Source organism: Ochotona princeps, chromosome 3 (assembly GCF_030435755.1).
Source record: "Ochotona princeps isolate mOchPri1 chromosome 3, mOchPri1.hap1, whole genome shotgun sequence".
In the NCBI taxonomy this organism is placed as follows: Eukaryota; Metazoa; Chordata; class Mammalia; order Lagomorpha; family Ochotonidae; genus Ochotona; species Ochotona princeps.
In genome coordinates this window covers 34,546,166-34,561,824 of record NC_080834.1, presented here as the reverse complement: position 1 = coordinate 34,561,824, position 15,659 = coordinate 34,546,166, and positions in this window count along the sequence as shown.

The following is a 15,659-nucleotide window of genomic DNA, read 5'->3' as shown; positions in this document are numbered from 1 at the left end:
CTACAGACACCCAATTCCCTGGAACCTCTAGTCCCTTCTGTCAAGCAGAGCAGTGCTGGCATCGAACCTATGCACCTGCTCCTATACTTTTTGCATCACCTCCAGGTGCCTTGCAATGCCTCAGATGATGCAAATACTTCTGTACTCAAGGAAAAGTGATGAGATGAAAAGCTGAAAGTGTTTGATATGCATGCAGTGTTTCCCCGGATGCCTTCTACCTGTGGTTGGTTGAAGCCAACAGTGTGAACTGGAGGATACAGATGGCTGATTGTACTGGGAGTCCTGCAGTTGAGACCAAAGGAGATGAAGAAGAAGGAATACCATCAAATATTTGTTGCCATCCCTCACTTCACTAAGCACGAGTTGGAACAAGAGGCTGTCTCTTTCAAGATGAGTGGGCTGTTAACAAAGAAGCTGTCAGATACGTTTAACCCTCTGGACCTAGCAGAGCTGACAGGGCTGAGTCAACGAGAAAGGTGAGGGTTACACCTGCTCATCTTTGCAGGCTTGATTTCAGAGCATCCTACTGGATGAAAGGGGTTTGGAAGGGGCTGAAAATTCACCTGCTAAATAGATGCACACTATTTACCCTGTGGGTCAGTCCCATCTTGCTCTGGGCCTCAGATTTTTCAGCTTTGAGATGAATATCATGGATAGGGTCATTTCAGGGGTCGCATGCATGCACAGATCTGGAAGACACTTCCTGGAGTTGTAGATGCATCAGATTGGCGGTGGGGAGGGTTAAGCCTTGGCACAATAGGTGATCCTGGTGCACAGCCTGGTTGTGGACCGTGACGCTGGACCACTGGTCTCACCCCATGTCTTGGGTTGATTCTTTGCTCTTTTTTCTGTTAACATCTCTATTTTTCTAAAGAGGTATTTGAAAGTCAGGGATGCAAAGAGAGACAAAGAGAGAGGGAGAGATATCTATCAGCTCATGCACTCCCCGCATCAGGCCAAAGCCAGGATCCAGGAGTTACATCCTGGTCTTTCACATGGGTGGCTATCCTCTGCTGCTTTCCCGGGCACATTAGCAAGGAGCTGGATCGGAAGTGGAAGAGCCAGGACAGGATTCAATGTCCATATGAATTGCTGGTTTTGAGGTGGTGGTTCTACCAGCTACACAACTAAGATAAATCTACAGGGGTAACATGAGTCTTTAATGTGATCCAATACTTCAGTTCAAGGTACTAAAGTGATCCAGAAATGAAACTAAAACTCCCTTGTGAGTCCCTTCTGTACTGTAAGAAAAGAGAGAAGTATGATGGAATAACAAAACTCCTACTTTCCAAAAAATATTTCTTTTTGTTGGAAATTCAGATATACAGACAGGAGGAGAGACAAAGAGAAAGATCTTCCACCCATTGATTCCACCCCAAGTTACCACAACAGTCAGAGCTGAGCTGATCCAAAGCCAGGAGCCTGGAGCCTCTTCTGGGTCTCCCACATGGGTGCAGGAGCTTTGGGCCATCCTTGACTGCTTTCCTAATCGACAAGCAGGGAGCTGGATGGGAAGCGGGGCCACCGGGATATGAGCTGGTGCCCATATCGGATCCCGGCACATTCAAGGTGAGGACCTTAGCTTCTAGGCTACCGCACCAGGCCCAAGATTCCCACTTCTTAAAACTTAAGCATTTTGGCTTCTGCACAGATGATGCCACCTTCTCTGCTCATTTTGGGCAACATGCAACATCCCTCCAAAAGCATCCAGCTCCTATACGAAAAACAGCAAGTGAGCCAGAGTCCTGGCTCCAGCACCAACCAACAACCAACGCTTACCATGGATCTCCTCACTCCCCCACCCCAGCCCCTCTCCTGCTGCGGGTTTTCAAAGGCCAAAATATTGTTACCAACAGCATGCATGTGTCCCTCCACCTCCTCCTTCTTCTTTTTGTTTTAAATAAGGGGTGAGAGGGCGTCATCGAAATCAGTTCTAATAGATTTCCAATGTATTCATTATCAGGCCCCCAAAGCTAAGTCTCCTGTGGTTCTCCAAGGACAGTGGCAAAGCCTTGTCTGAAACGCCCCAGGCATAAGCGAACATTGTGCGGCTTCATTAACTATTCCCTCGGCTACCATGAGGGACATATGTCTATTCACTGTCCCAAACAGCCAGAGCGCTCGGCGCTTTCACGGCCTGCAATATGCAGATAGACGCAACACAAGTGCAGCCTCTCCCAGGGACCTGCGGCCCCAGCCGGCCCCGGCACAGCCAGGCTGCATTCACCGATTGGTTCCAGTTTATTAATAGCCTATGAACTCCTCATCTGCTCCCCGACTGGTTAGGACTGTCACCTGCAACTGCCAGGCCCGTGTGGGCACTTCCACTCCTCAGGATGGGACAGGGTCTCCTGGACCTGAATGCTCTGCCTGTGCCAACGCAAAGGGCAGCAGACCAGACGACTTCCAGAAGTTCAGGGAAGCGGGCGTGGGGGACAGTAGGTGATGAAAACAATGACACATGAATCAAAGATAGTTTTGCACCAAAATTAAACTTTTTAAAATGTACTTATTTATTTGAAAGCCAAAGTTTTTTTCTTTTTTAAGATTTCTATTTTTATTGCAAAGTCAGCTACTTAGAGAGGAGGAGAGACAGAGAGGAAGATCTTCCATCTGATGATTCACTCCTAAAGCGGCCACAACGACTGGAGCTGAGTCGATCTGAAGCCAGGAGTGTCCCCTGGGTCTCCCATGTGGGTGCAAGGTCCCAAGGTTTTGGGCTGTCCTCGACTGCTTTCCCAGGCCACAAGCAGGAGCTGGATGGGAAGCAGGGCCACTGGGATAAGAACCGGTGCCCGTAAGGGATTCCGGTGCATGCAAGGTGATGACTTTAGCCACTAGGCTACCAAGCCAGGCCCTAAAGCCAGAGTGTTTTTTTTTTTTTTTTCTTTAAAAAGAGATACACATCCACACACACACACAAAGCTCTTTCATTTGCTGGTTTACTCTCCCACATGGCCACAATGGCCAGTGCTGGGCCAGTTAAAGCCAGGAACCAAGAGCCTCATCTGGGTCTCCCAGTGGGTAGCAAGGGCCAAGCACTTGGACTACCTTCTGCTTTTTTTTTTTTTCCCCCACAGGCCTTTACCAGGCAGCTGTATGGAAAGCAAAGCAGCCAGGACAGAAACTGGCACCCACATATGGGGATACTAGTGTCACTGGTGCTGGTTGTACTAGCTATGTCAGATCTAAAACTTACCTTTTAAACCCATTTTCCCATGAATCTTTAAAGTGCCCTTATATCTGGGGAACTGTCACTTGCAGAGTGGGAAACCAGATCAACTTTCAGAAAGTTTCAAAGAGGAAGGTCACTCCACAGTCACAGGGAAAAGCAGCTATAAGCTACAGTAAACTTAGTCACTTTTATTATGTTTTCTAATTATTTTACTTTTTGAAAGGAAGAGTGACAAGGAAAGATGGGGAGACAAAGAGAGAGAGAGACAGAGTGAAAGAAAAAGATGTTACATCTATTGGTTCACTCCCCAAGTGGCAGCAACAACCAGAGCTGAGCCGATCTGAAGCCAGGAACAATGAGCTTCTTCTAGGTCTCCCGTGTGAGTACAGGGTCCCAAGCCTTTGGGCCACCCTTGGCTGCTTTCCTAGCCTGTAAGCGGGGAGCTGGATCAGAAATGGAGCCACTGGGCCACTGTGTGGGATGTTGGTGCTACAGTTGGAGGATTAGTGTGTTATGCCACTGCATCTCCCCATGCTCACCAATCGTAAATAACCAGTACCATAGTATATTGCTCCAATTGTCATATTTCATTACTAGATATTCTGGTTAAGCTCTTGCCATGTCTCATGTATCAACTAAGCTTTATCACAGGTATAACCGGATAGGGGAAACTATAGCACATACAGGCACAGGTCATATCTAATGGGAAGGGGATGTGACTTACAAAGGGATTATTGACCATATCTAACTTATGTGTGTTCTATTCATGTTCAGAACTCTTGGACTGCCTAAGTCCTTGACTAATAGGTTCAATCACTGTTGCTGGCTTTGAATAAATGAGGGCATATCTTTTTTTCTCCCAGAAATATAAAAAAGTGGACACCAGCCAGCCAGGGATGTGTAAAAAAAAAAAGTCTCCCTGGGGCAAAAGTGAACAAGAGCGGTTTTGCAGCAGGCAAGCCATTGCTGAGGGCCGCTAACTGACCCAGTGGAAGTGAAAAAGGAGAATTGGGAACCTGACTGGTCCCCACCAGCTCAGTGGGAGCTTGAGCAAGCCCAGTGAATTCCACACTTGCTTCTTGGCAGGACAGGGGACCCGGTGGGAAACCGAGGCAGACCACCCTGCAGCCAGCGTCATTGGTCTGAGGCAGTAGTAACTCAGAACAGAAGACCATCCATCGGTGGCTCCCTCCCATGGGAGAAGGCAAGGAAGGCACATGCACAGTTACTAGCTACACTGGGGAAAGTTGTGCAGCCAAGACCGGAGCCACACACAGCTTGACGGCTGCAAAGGAACACTGTACATGCAATCGGACTTCCAAGCCCTTGGCCACTAGGTAGAGCAGACGACCCAGCTCTCAACAGGGCAAAGTCGGATCACGGGGCACCATGCAGGGCCAGGTCAATGAAGGCAGCCAGGACAAGATGCGCACCCGGGGCCTAGAGAAGTGTGATTGTGTGGGGGCTCTGCACAGAAGGTGTCCCATGGGGAGGAGGCTGGGGTTCGGATGAAGTTGGGATTGCTGGGGTGATCCACAGGGCCCAGGCCTGGTCCCTTGGTCACCCCTGTTGGACTTGTGGCTTCCAAAAGCATTCAAGCTTGGGAACTGGGTTAGATAGTGCCTTCAGGAACCTTTGGATTGAGTTCTAAGAGTGATGGGAGTTTCTGAAGTGACACGAATCAATCTGCTTGGTTTGCTTTTTGTAAAGAATCGAGGCTAGGGTTGGGGTAGGCTCCCCTGTGCCTACTAGGGGGGAGGCACAGGTGTTCGTCACTTGGCCTGCAAAAAGGAAAAATCCAAGGGATCATACTGAGCTGCTGATTGTACTAGCTGTGGGAGCTAGGAGGAATAAGGCCCTATGGCCAGTGTCCCACCACTCTCCTGTCCCAGTCCCAGCTCTGTCACATGTGTATAGCAGGAGGTAAGTTCTGGGTGGCCATGTCCCCTTGGGTGCCTGAACTCCTCAGACACACACAGCCCAATGAGACCAGGGGAGGCTTCCACAGCCCAGCCCAGAGCAGGTAACCTAAGTCTGAGCATTCAGATGCAGCCCAGGTTAAGAACCGGAGTCATGGCCAGCACTGGGTGGTCAGTTAATCCCTCTCCCCTCCCACAGAAGGCACCTGCACTGGGCACGGTCTCCCATAGCCACACAGCTATGGCATCACCTCTACAGGGGTGGCAGTCCCACCATGCACATGACACCAGGGCAAGAACAGGCAGAGTGAGAACCTGGGAGTGCCTATGAGACTCCTACCTGGAGCAGTCTAGTCCAGGAACTTCACTCACTTCTTCACAGTAGAATCCACTGTGTCAGTGGTTTTAAAAGAGGCCACCCAGATCAAGATCCAACCTGGGACTGAGTCCTGGGCCCCATCCACTTGCCAATGACAGCCAAGAGACAGATATGAAGAGCCAGGTGACAGCGGGGAGGCACGCAGGTGTGAGCAGAGGGAAGGGCAGACACAGCAAGAACACTGGGCCAGGACTGTGTTCCTGTGTTCTGTGACTGGGCAAAGGGAAAAGGCTTAGAAAAGCAATCACTCAACCTGGTGATGGGTGTGGGTGAAGTGGCTGGCAGGGAGGTGGGGTTGAGTGTGATGCTCACAGCACAAATATCCCAGGCCACCAGAGAGCAAGTGGCCAAGTAACAGAGAGAAGCAAGCCAGGGGCCTCGCCAGCACCCATGACATTACACCTGCATACAGTGGACGGGGCCTAGAGACAGAAACAAGGTGCCAGTGATAAGCAGCTCCACTGACTGGACCCAAGCCCAGGATAGGGAGTCAGGAGAAGCTCCGGTGGTTTCTGGATCCACAGTAGGACCCAAGCTAGCCCCTGAGGGCTGGCAGTCTCAGACCGGAGCACTTGGAACTGAAGGTGACAGCTCCCTGTCTTCTTGCCTTGGACATTCAGGGCTCCTGCATTCTGCCTTCTTGGGGAAAGCCTAATGACACTGGCAGATCTCCACCCCGTCAAGTCCAAGGAACACTTGCCCAATCCTGACAAGACTACTGTTAAAACCGAGGCGAACTCAGTGGGCGAACCCTGGCGTCACCACACTTGAGTGTCATCTAATAGCGGTGTTAATAGCAGTCTAATCCTTCCCTCCTTGCTTGGAGACAAGCAGCTGCCATGCGCCAGGCAAATAAAGGTCATAATAGGGAAGGAAATGGCATGAAATCAGCCGCGACCTTCATCTCTGTGCCATGTGGGAAGCAGCGGCAGTTGCCGCAGCTGTACCCCATCACCTCCCATGGGGGGATAATAGGGGGTGGAGGGGAGGATCCAGGAGGCCACACCCACTACTGAGAGATGTTAGACCAGGCTGGCATTCCAGCATCCTTAGGCTAGGCTGTGTCCCAATCTTGCTTCTGGTATGAAAGCGGTCATCACTGCCAACTTCTAGGAAGGCTTTACATAGATACATACACACACACACACACACACACACACACACGCAGGCAACAAGCAGAGCGTGACTGGTGCAGGGGACCATCTTGTCCGTGTCCAGGGAATACTGGGCTAGACCTGGCTTGCTCCAGGCTTCAACAACCCACCCTGCAAAATGGACAATGGTTGCTTCAACAATCTTGGAGGGACTCCAGGTGGCTCACATGAGCCATTGGACATGGAAGTGGTTTGAAAGCAAGATCTCAGAGCAGAGCTCGCTGTACCACCAGCAGGCGCCCTATTGGGCTATCTCAGGTGGCAACAGCTCTGAAAATGCACCCGACTGTGAGATGGGCTAGAGCTGCTTTTAAAAACAGAAGATTGCAGACTAGTCTGCTGTGATGGGGGGGTGATTTTCTCTATTTAGCCAGATTCTTTACTCCAAGCTCCTCATCTGCCCCTTCTATTCTGCCCTGGTAGTCTGTGCATTTGCCTTCCAGCCCTATTCCCCCTCTCAATGCCCCAGCTCTCCCCTCCCTTCTGCTTGTCAGATCCACCCGCGTGAGGCCATGCAGCAAGTGCCCGTCCCTCAGGCCAGCAATAGCAGCAACAGGCATCAATCTGGCACTTGACTAAGATCAGCAACCTTGAACTCCACCCCAACTCACAGATCTGCACTCCGCACTTTAAATTTGATTTTCTAAGCTCCTCATCCATCGGTTCACTCCCCCAAAATGCCTACAAAGGTTGACACTGGGCCAGGCTGGAACCAGATCTCCATATGGGTCTCCCAGGTGGATGGCAGTGGCCCAATTACTTGAACCACCACCTGCTGCCTCCCAGGGTGTACGTTAGCAGGAAGCTGGATTTGGGAGTGGAGCCAGCAGTCAACCCATTCACTCCAATGTGAATGAGGCCCTTCCAGCCAGCAATGGCTCCCCCAGTCTCCCAGTCCCCGAGGCTACCTCTGCTGGCTCTGTCTGCCACAAGAAGCCTGCGCTCCCCTTGTCCAGACCACAGTTTGGCAGACAGTGCCAGGCCAGCACTTATCTGGCTGTGCTTCATAGCCTCGAGCCGGTTGCAAATTACCAGGAGGCGGAGAGCCCACACTTTCTCCCAGGACCTGGCACGGGGCTCCCCCTGCAAGCAGAGATCTATCAATGGGCTTTTTGCTCAGTGGCTCTACTTCCTCCTCCTCGGTCCCTCATTCATTCATTTCATCGGGGCTTTGTGGATCATCTCTGGGGGGTCCTGGCCACGTGCCAGGCACAGGGGATCCATTAGAGAGCAGGTTCCACAGAGGCCGTCCTTGTGCACAGAAGAAACAGCCGCATGGAGATAGGCAGGCAAATAAGTGACAGGCCCACTGCTTAGGGCTTACAGAAAAAAGGGAACAGCCAGTGCCCAAAAGGAAGAAGCTGCTGTTAGCATAGGTGGCCCCACAAGTCCCCATGAGGGTTGCTGTCATCACTCAACATCCAGGTGCAGGGTACATAATAAGGATGAAGTGCCCGCAGATGGACTGACCTTGCTTGGCCCAGCCCATGTACCCAGCTCAGGTCTTCTTTACTCTGCCCCTCCCTGGCAGTCACCCACCCTCTATGCCACCTCATGGAAGGTGCACTCATGGGAGTGCACCTTTGTGCACTCCCATGCTCCAGGTTCTCAGGCTCACTCAGCCAGCTGTGTCTGCCCCTCTTGTCAATGGCCAGCCCTGATGTCACGCAGGGCAGCTGCCCCAGGCAATTTTCTTGTCCCTGTTTCTGAAGCCAACACTGTCATTTCTTTCAGTGTGGTCAGGCACTCCTCCCTGGAGTATTCTTGTGCCCAAGGGACATGGGTAAAAAAGGGGGCTTCTTTTGAAAATACCCCTCCACATCCAGCCTGTAGCTCCCTGAGGCTGCTTTGCTCTTACCACCAGAAGCGTTCTGGCCCAGCTTCGGCTGCATTTGGGAACTGATTAGAAACACAGATTCTTGAATCTAGCACAGTAGCTCAATAGGCTAGTCATACAGACTCAACAGGCTAGTTCTGCCTGCAAGTGCTGGTATACCATATAGGCACTGTTCATGTCCTGGCAGTCCATTTTGCATCCAACTCCTTACTTGTGGCCTGGGAAAGCAGTGGAAGACGGTTCAAGTGTTCAGGGCCTTGCACCCATGTGGATGACCTAAAGGAGGCTTCTGCCTTTAGATTGGTTCAACTCTGGCTATTGTAGCCACTTGGGAAGCAAAACAGTGGCTCTAAGATCTTCTCTCTGTGTTTCTTCTCTCTGTAAATCAGCCTTTCAAATAAAAATAAATCTTTAAAAAAAATTAGGGCCCGGTGCAATGGCCTAGCAGCTAAAGTCCTTGCCTTGAATGTGCCAGGATCCGATACGGGCACCAGTTCTAATCCCGGCAGCTCCACTTCCCATCCAACTCCCTGCTTGTGGCCTGGGAAAGCAGTCGAGGACAGCCCAAAACCTTGGGACCCTGCACCCATATGGGAGCACCCATGTGGGAGCTCCTGGCTTCAGATTGGTGCAGCACCAGCCATTGTGGTCACCTGGGGAGTGAATCATCAGATGGAAGGTCTTCCTCTCTGTCTCTCCTCTTCTCTGTATATCTGACTTAGCAATAAAAATAAATAAATCTAAAAAAAACAACAATAGATTTTCAGGCACTGCTTATACTTGTGCGGTCAGAATTTTTCTAAGGACCCTGGGGAATGGAAAACCACCCAACAGGCCACGCAGACCAGTTAGACTCAGGGTGAGCCAAACACACAGCCAAACTTTTTGCCAGCCAAGGTCCTTGGGAGGCAGGTGTGAGTGTACTTAAGAGCTCAGTTCTCCAACTGCATTTACTTAGGCACACAGAAGCCAAGAGCCTGCCCAGGCTATGCACCCGGAGATGGTCAAGCTGTATGAGTCATCGAGGGGCTCAGTGCAGATTGTGCCTTCTGGCCAGCTCCATGCTGTACAGGCAGAGCCTAGCCCCAAAGGGGGCACCACTGGTGGTGTTGACCTGCAGCAACTGCCAGTAACAAGGCCCTTGGGACCAGACAGTCCCAAGCAGCGGGCATTTATTATCTCCCAGTTCTGGAGACCCCAAGTCCAAGATTAAGGTGTCGGCAGGGCTGGGTGCTCCAGAAGACTTTGAGATAGAATCTGTTGCAGGCCTCTGCCCCCAACTCCTGCGTCTGGCAATCTGTGAGGTTCCTTGATTTGCAAGAGCATCACCCTGATTCCTGCCTTCATTTCCACATGGGATTTTGTATGTGTGTGTGTGGAGAGGGAGGGAGGGGTGCCTAGGCATGTGAACCCAAAATTTCCCTTTCTATGAGGCCAACAGTCAAATACATTAGGAACACAACCTAACGGGCTCAATGAACTGTAAGTGAACTCATGACATCTATAATGACTCTGCTTAGAAATCAAGTCACTTTCTGAGACCTTAGGGTCTGGACTTGAACACAAATGTGTCAAGAACACACTGAACACATCAGAGAGGTGAACAGAGTAATAGCCGTGGGTAACATTGCCCCCACACATCATCCTCCATGCCTTGGGCACCAACACAGCCCAGTGCCTACCACAAGACTGAGCTTAGTTCTGTGCTCATCCTTGTGTTGAAAATAGTGGAAACTGAGGCCCTGCCAGGTTGCCAGGTCTCTTGTCCCAAGCCTTGCAAACTTATAAGTGAGGGAACCAGGATTTAAAGCTAGGTGGTCTGGCTCCATTAACACTGCATCTCTCTCTCTCTTTCTCTCTCTCTCTCTCTCTCTCTCTCTGTTGGTGTCTACGGTTATACTGAACTCACACTTGCACAATCTCCTTAGCAAGCCCCTGCTGGCTTTTGGTTTGGGGTTCAGCAGAGCATCTCTGAAACAGCCCTATGAGTGATGGGGTGGAGGAAACTGACAGGTACCCAGGGGGCTCTCACCAGCACCTGCTTGGCCCACAGCACAAGCATGTACAAGCAGCAGAGTTCAAAAAGCTCATGCCAAGAAGAGTGTAAGAAAAGCTAAACTTACTTCCGTGCCAAAGGGGGAGGGGAAAGTCTCAGACCATGCCCTACATTTTCACAACATGCATTTTCCATGAACTCTCAGAAGATTTTGAAAATTCCACACCAAAATAAGTCATCTTTTTTCTTCTAAGATTTATTTATTTTTATTTGAAAAGTCAGATTTTACAAAAATAGAGAGATGTGGAGATCTTCCATCTGCTGATTCACTCTCCAGATGGCTGCAATGGTTAGAGTGAGCTGACCGAAGTTGGGAGCCAGGAGCTTCTTCTAGCTCTCTCATGTGGTTGCAAGGGCCCAAGGATTTGAGCTACCCATCACGGCTCCCAGGACTTAGCAGGGAGCTGGCTGGAAAGTGGAAGAGTCGAACTGATCCACTTCATATGGGATGCCGACACTAAAGGCAGAAGTTTAGCCTACTATTTCATGGCACTGGCCTTAAACTCATCTTCTAATCCATTTTTCCACAACCATTTTGAAGTCTCTTTCTGCAATTGGATGCTGTCACAATGGTGTGATCAGCCACGGAGGGTATCTCTGACAGGGTCCCCTAAGACTTCAGACCACGTGGCGACCCAGCTGCCTCAGACTGTGTAAGCACAAGCGATGATGTTTATATGACAACGTGATCGCCTCATAGCCCATTTCTCAGAATCCGTCTCTGTCATCAAGATCACAAAGCCGAAGGCTGCAAATGTGCAGTGCGTGTGGGGAAAGAAAACCCTCAATCACTGTTAGCGTTGTGAGCATCCCTATATGCCAGGACACAAGCTCCCTCCAATACCCTGTCTTGGGGTTGTGCAAGGCTGAGCCTTACACTAGAAAAGCTTTGGAGTGTGGGCAAGGAGAGAGATCTGCATGGTGAACCCGGATGGTCCTATTTCCAGGTCAGAGCGTCCTGGGGAGAGGCAGGTGGCAGCCTCAGAGTGCCATGGCCTCAGCTGCGCCCTGCCCTGCCTTTCCGTCTCCTCCCCTCTGGTGGTCTAATCTGGAGTCAGATCCAGCTCTTGCAGCCGGCATGTGTGTGTGTGTTGTGTGTTTGCATGTGTGTGTGTGAGAGAGAGATTGAGTAGGAGCCAAATGGAAAACAACAGGTGAGCCTTTGAACAGTCCTCCTCTGTGCAACGCCTCCCCTATCCCTGCTCCCAAAGAGGCGGGGTGTCTTGCCCAGGCGACTCACTGCAAGGCCCTGCACTGACTTCCAGAACCGTCTGTCTCTGCAGGTGTTCTAGGAAACTGGGCCTCAGCACTGCAGTGACCCATATATGATTACCTTTCAGGTTCTCTAATTCATCATTCACTCATTTCTGAAAACCTAGAATGGAAGCTCAGCAGCACAGGCACTGGCCTCCCTCCATTCTCTCGGCAAACACATCGGCCTGTTTGTTCTCTTTCATTCCCGCTCTTCCTGTTGCATTCTGCCCTGTTCAATGGGGAAAGAGTGGAACCGGATGGCTGGACCCGGCACAGGGAAATGACTTCACAGTCACCTTTGTTTCCCCTCATTCCTTTGAGCGCACTTGGCCCCTGCAACTCTATGAAAGGGCTTGTTTCAACCATTGGGTGCATCCAGCAGGCCAGAGATGCTGCAGCCAGAATCGCTCCCCATCTTTTTTCAGCCTGCCCTAAGACTACCGGTTGCACTGCCAAATTTGGGGGCAACAAAACTAACCATGACATTGGACATTGTGTTATAAATTAGCCACAGCCATCCAAGCAAATTGTCACTTGGTGTTTTTTTGTGAGTGTTTTTTTTTTTTTCAATTGTATCATTGTAAACCTTTGCAGTATTCGTCCTCAGCTACTGACTGAAGGAAGCTCTAAGCAGATTTTTGTTCTGTTCCAAAACCACCCTACAGAGTTCACGGAACATGGGCTAAAATGCATATCTTAATTCACAGATTTGACCACCCTGCTCACGCCAGGATTCCTAGCTTTGTCGCACTTTTCTGTCTAAAATTCTCACTGGCTGCTTTTCAGTTTAAGGGGAACAGAATGCTTTGGTGAACATTTTTAAAACAAAAAGATGTGCTGTTCTTTTTATAACGCATCTCCCAAAGATTATTTGATGTTTCTTTTAAAGACCAGTCCTTTTCAGATATACAAGGAGAGGTGTGAAGCCTCCTTTCACGGAGTCCTAGGTGCCTTGTTGGGACGCAGGGCAGAAAGCATTGGAAATTTGTACTTCTGTTAGATCATCATGAGTTTGGGAAAACAAAACACAAAAAAGCAAGCGTCTAGCTATCTGTTTGAGTTATGTCACCAATAGCTCAAAGCCTTGGTCATTAAGAGGCACAGACGCCGTTCAATTTATTCTTCTATTTTTCTTTCCTTTTGCCATTCTTTCACATGCACACATAAAACAATCACAAGACCACTTTAGACTCAGAAATTATCTTATGTTATCAATTTATTAAAATCAGAAACAAAGAACACTTAGGAAAAATAAAATCTTCCTGTAGTAATTTTTGAAACAACCCTACTACATTTGAACTTCTTCTTCGTTGTCTTCGTCTTCTTCAGATTTATTGATTTAGTTGAAAGACAGAGTTAGAAAGAGATAGAAATCTTCCATCTGCTGGTTTATTCCAAAATTGGCCACAATGCCCAGAGATGGGCCAGGTCAAAACCAGGAGGCTGGAAGCCAGGTGATCTCCCACATGGGTGACGGAGGCCATCCCCTGCTGCTGCTTTCTCTGGCACATTAGCAGGGCACTGCATCGGAAGTGGTGCAGCTGAAACTCGACCTGTCACTCACAAGGCAGCCTAGTCCGCCACCCCACAATGACAGCTGCTACATTTGGTCATTTTCAGTGTTGCAATCAGAGCCGGGACTGGCTACCTCCCTTCCACACTGCAAGCAGAGGCAAGGGACAATTTGGGCAGATTTGACTTCATGCTGTCTTTCCTTCCCTTTTGTGTTCCACAGGACTGGGATGGGGAACTTCTGATTCGGGGCAGACACTGATCCACATTTGGCAATGGTGTGAACTTTTGGGCAATTTCTGCTGTTTAAAAGAATCTGGCCTTCTCAGAAGGCAGCAGTTTAGAGAGCAGACTTGACTGTGTCATTGCAGATCTTAGCTCCAGAAGCACGTTGGAGCAGGGACACCCTTTCCCACTGAGTCGGCTTCTACACGGGAACCGTGCATCGCAGGACAGCAAGAGACTGAGCTGCCATGGCACAGCCTGCCTCTGTGGTCGTAGACAGCCTGGACGCTGCTGCCACATCCAAAATGCACTCACTTCCCTGGCTCCCTTGCCACTATTTCCACGGGCCCAACTTCTTAACCCAAAGCAAGATGGACAGCGGGCTTGAGGCACGAGCAGGAGACACTAAGCTTTCATCAAAGTGAGATATCCACCTCCTTGGAGGTGAAAGGAATCCCCTCCCCCCTCCACACACACTGCTTTAGGCAAAGACAAGCACGGTTGTTACGGCAGGAGCAAGTTACCTCCAAAGTATGTCCTGAATGTGGGAGACCACAGCAGCTGCCTCTCCTTGAGATGGCCAAGGGGCCCCTGCCCGCAGCCACAATGACTCACTGGCCCTGGCCAGCTGTCATGCTTTGCATGCCGCCAGAGCTCCAGCCTGGCACAAGGGTCTGTCCAAGTCACCAGCTTCCACGCAGCCAAGATCCGGTGCCCAGGCTATGTCTGTGTAGCCACCTGGAATGCTTCCGGCAGGCTGGGAGAGGCTTGACCTCCAGGCACACTGATTGGTGGCGTGTCCACTGGGCAGTGTGATCTTGGCCAGGGGGAAGGCTTGTTCTATTGCATGGAGGAGAAGATGAAAGGAAATCAAGGGCTCAGGGGGTTCCTTGGGGATACTCACAGTAAAGGAGTATTTGGTGGGGGTTGGGGGACTGAAGAACAGCTTGCATGCTTCCATTTATTAGATTCCCGGGAGGCCTGACCTGTGTTCAGAAGCCAGGGGTCGGGGGGAGGGTCCAGTTGGGACAACTCTGATTTAGGCATTAGGTTTTGTCTTCCTCATTCATTTCCTCTTCCTGCTGGAAGGCAGAGGCCCAGGGCCCCAGCCTGGGATGTGGGCACAGGAAGAAACCAGACCGGAGATCCCCTGGCACAGATGGGAGGTATTTGGAAAGCCAATTGCTGATGGCAGTGACCCTGTCTCTCCTGACCAATGGCACACAGGAAATCTATATCCTCTAGAGACCTCCAGCAGGGATTCCAAATGCCTGAGTGATGGCCAGGTGCAAACCAAATGGAAAAAACTATTTGAAAGTGGATTGATTTCCCAGCAGGAGAAACGATGATCAGTGCTGAATTGCCTGAAATGTATAAGATTGGCACCTTGGTCTCTTTCTCTTTCTCTCTCTCTCTCTCCCTCTCCCTCTTTCTCTCCTTTCTACATAGCACAGTCTTGCTTGGGATTTAGCTCCTTCCTGCCATGGCCTCCTCTGTCCCTAAGTGAACTCCCCATAACCATGGTGGCCAGACTCCACTGAGGGCCACTCTTGGATAAAGGCACTGGTAGGAGCATGTGCATTTTAAGATATAAACCTCGGAGTTGGTGCCTTGGTTTAGTAGATTGAGGCTCCAGAGGCCAGTTCAAGTGCTGGCAACTCCACTTCTGATCCAAATCCCTGCTGCTGTGCCTGGGAAAGCAGTGGAAGATGAGCAAAATACTTGGGCCTCTGCAACCATATAGGAGACCCACAGTAAGCCTGTGGCTTTGGACTGTCTCAGCTGCAGCCATTATGACCGTTTGGGGAGTGAATGAACCAAAGGATGGCAATTCTCTGTGTGTGTCTCTCTTTCTCTGCAACTCTGTCTTTCAAATAAGAAATATATGGTCTTATAAAAATAGAGAGATGAGACTTTCGTTAGTAGAGATTTGAATCCTAAACTTAAATACCTACCTGGGCTCATGGGCCCTGGGGAGGATGGTGAAATAGAGAGGTGGTCCAGGCTCTCCCAGCAGCCCAGTGGAAGACACAGAGACAGGACCGATGTCATACAGCACAGGCTGTGCAGAAACCTGAAAATAAGTGCTTTTCAAGTGCAACAAAAGGAGGAAGAGGAGGACTCAACAAGGCATCGAGAAGGACTTGG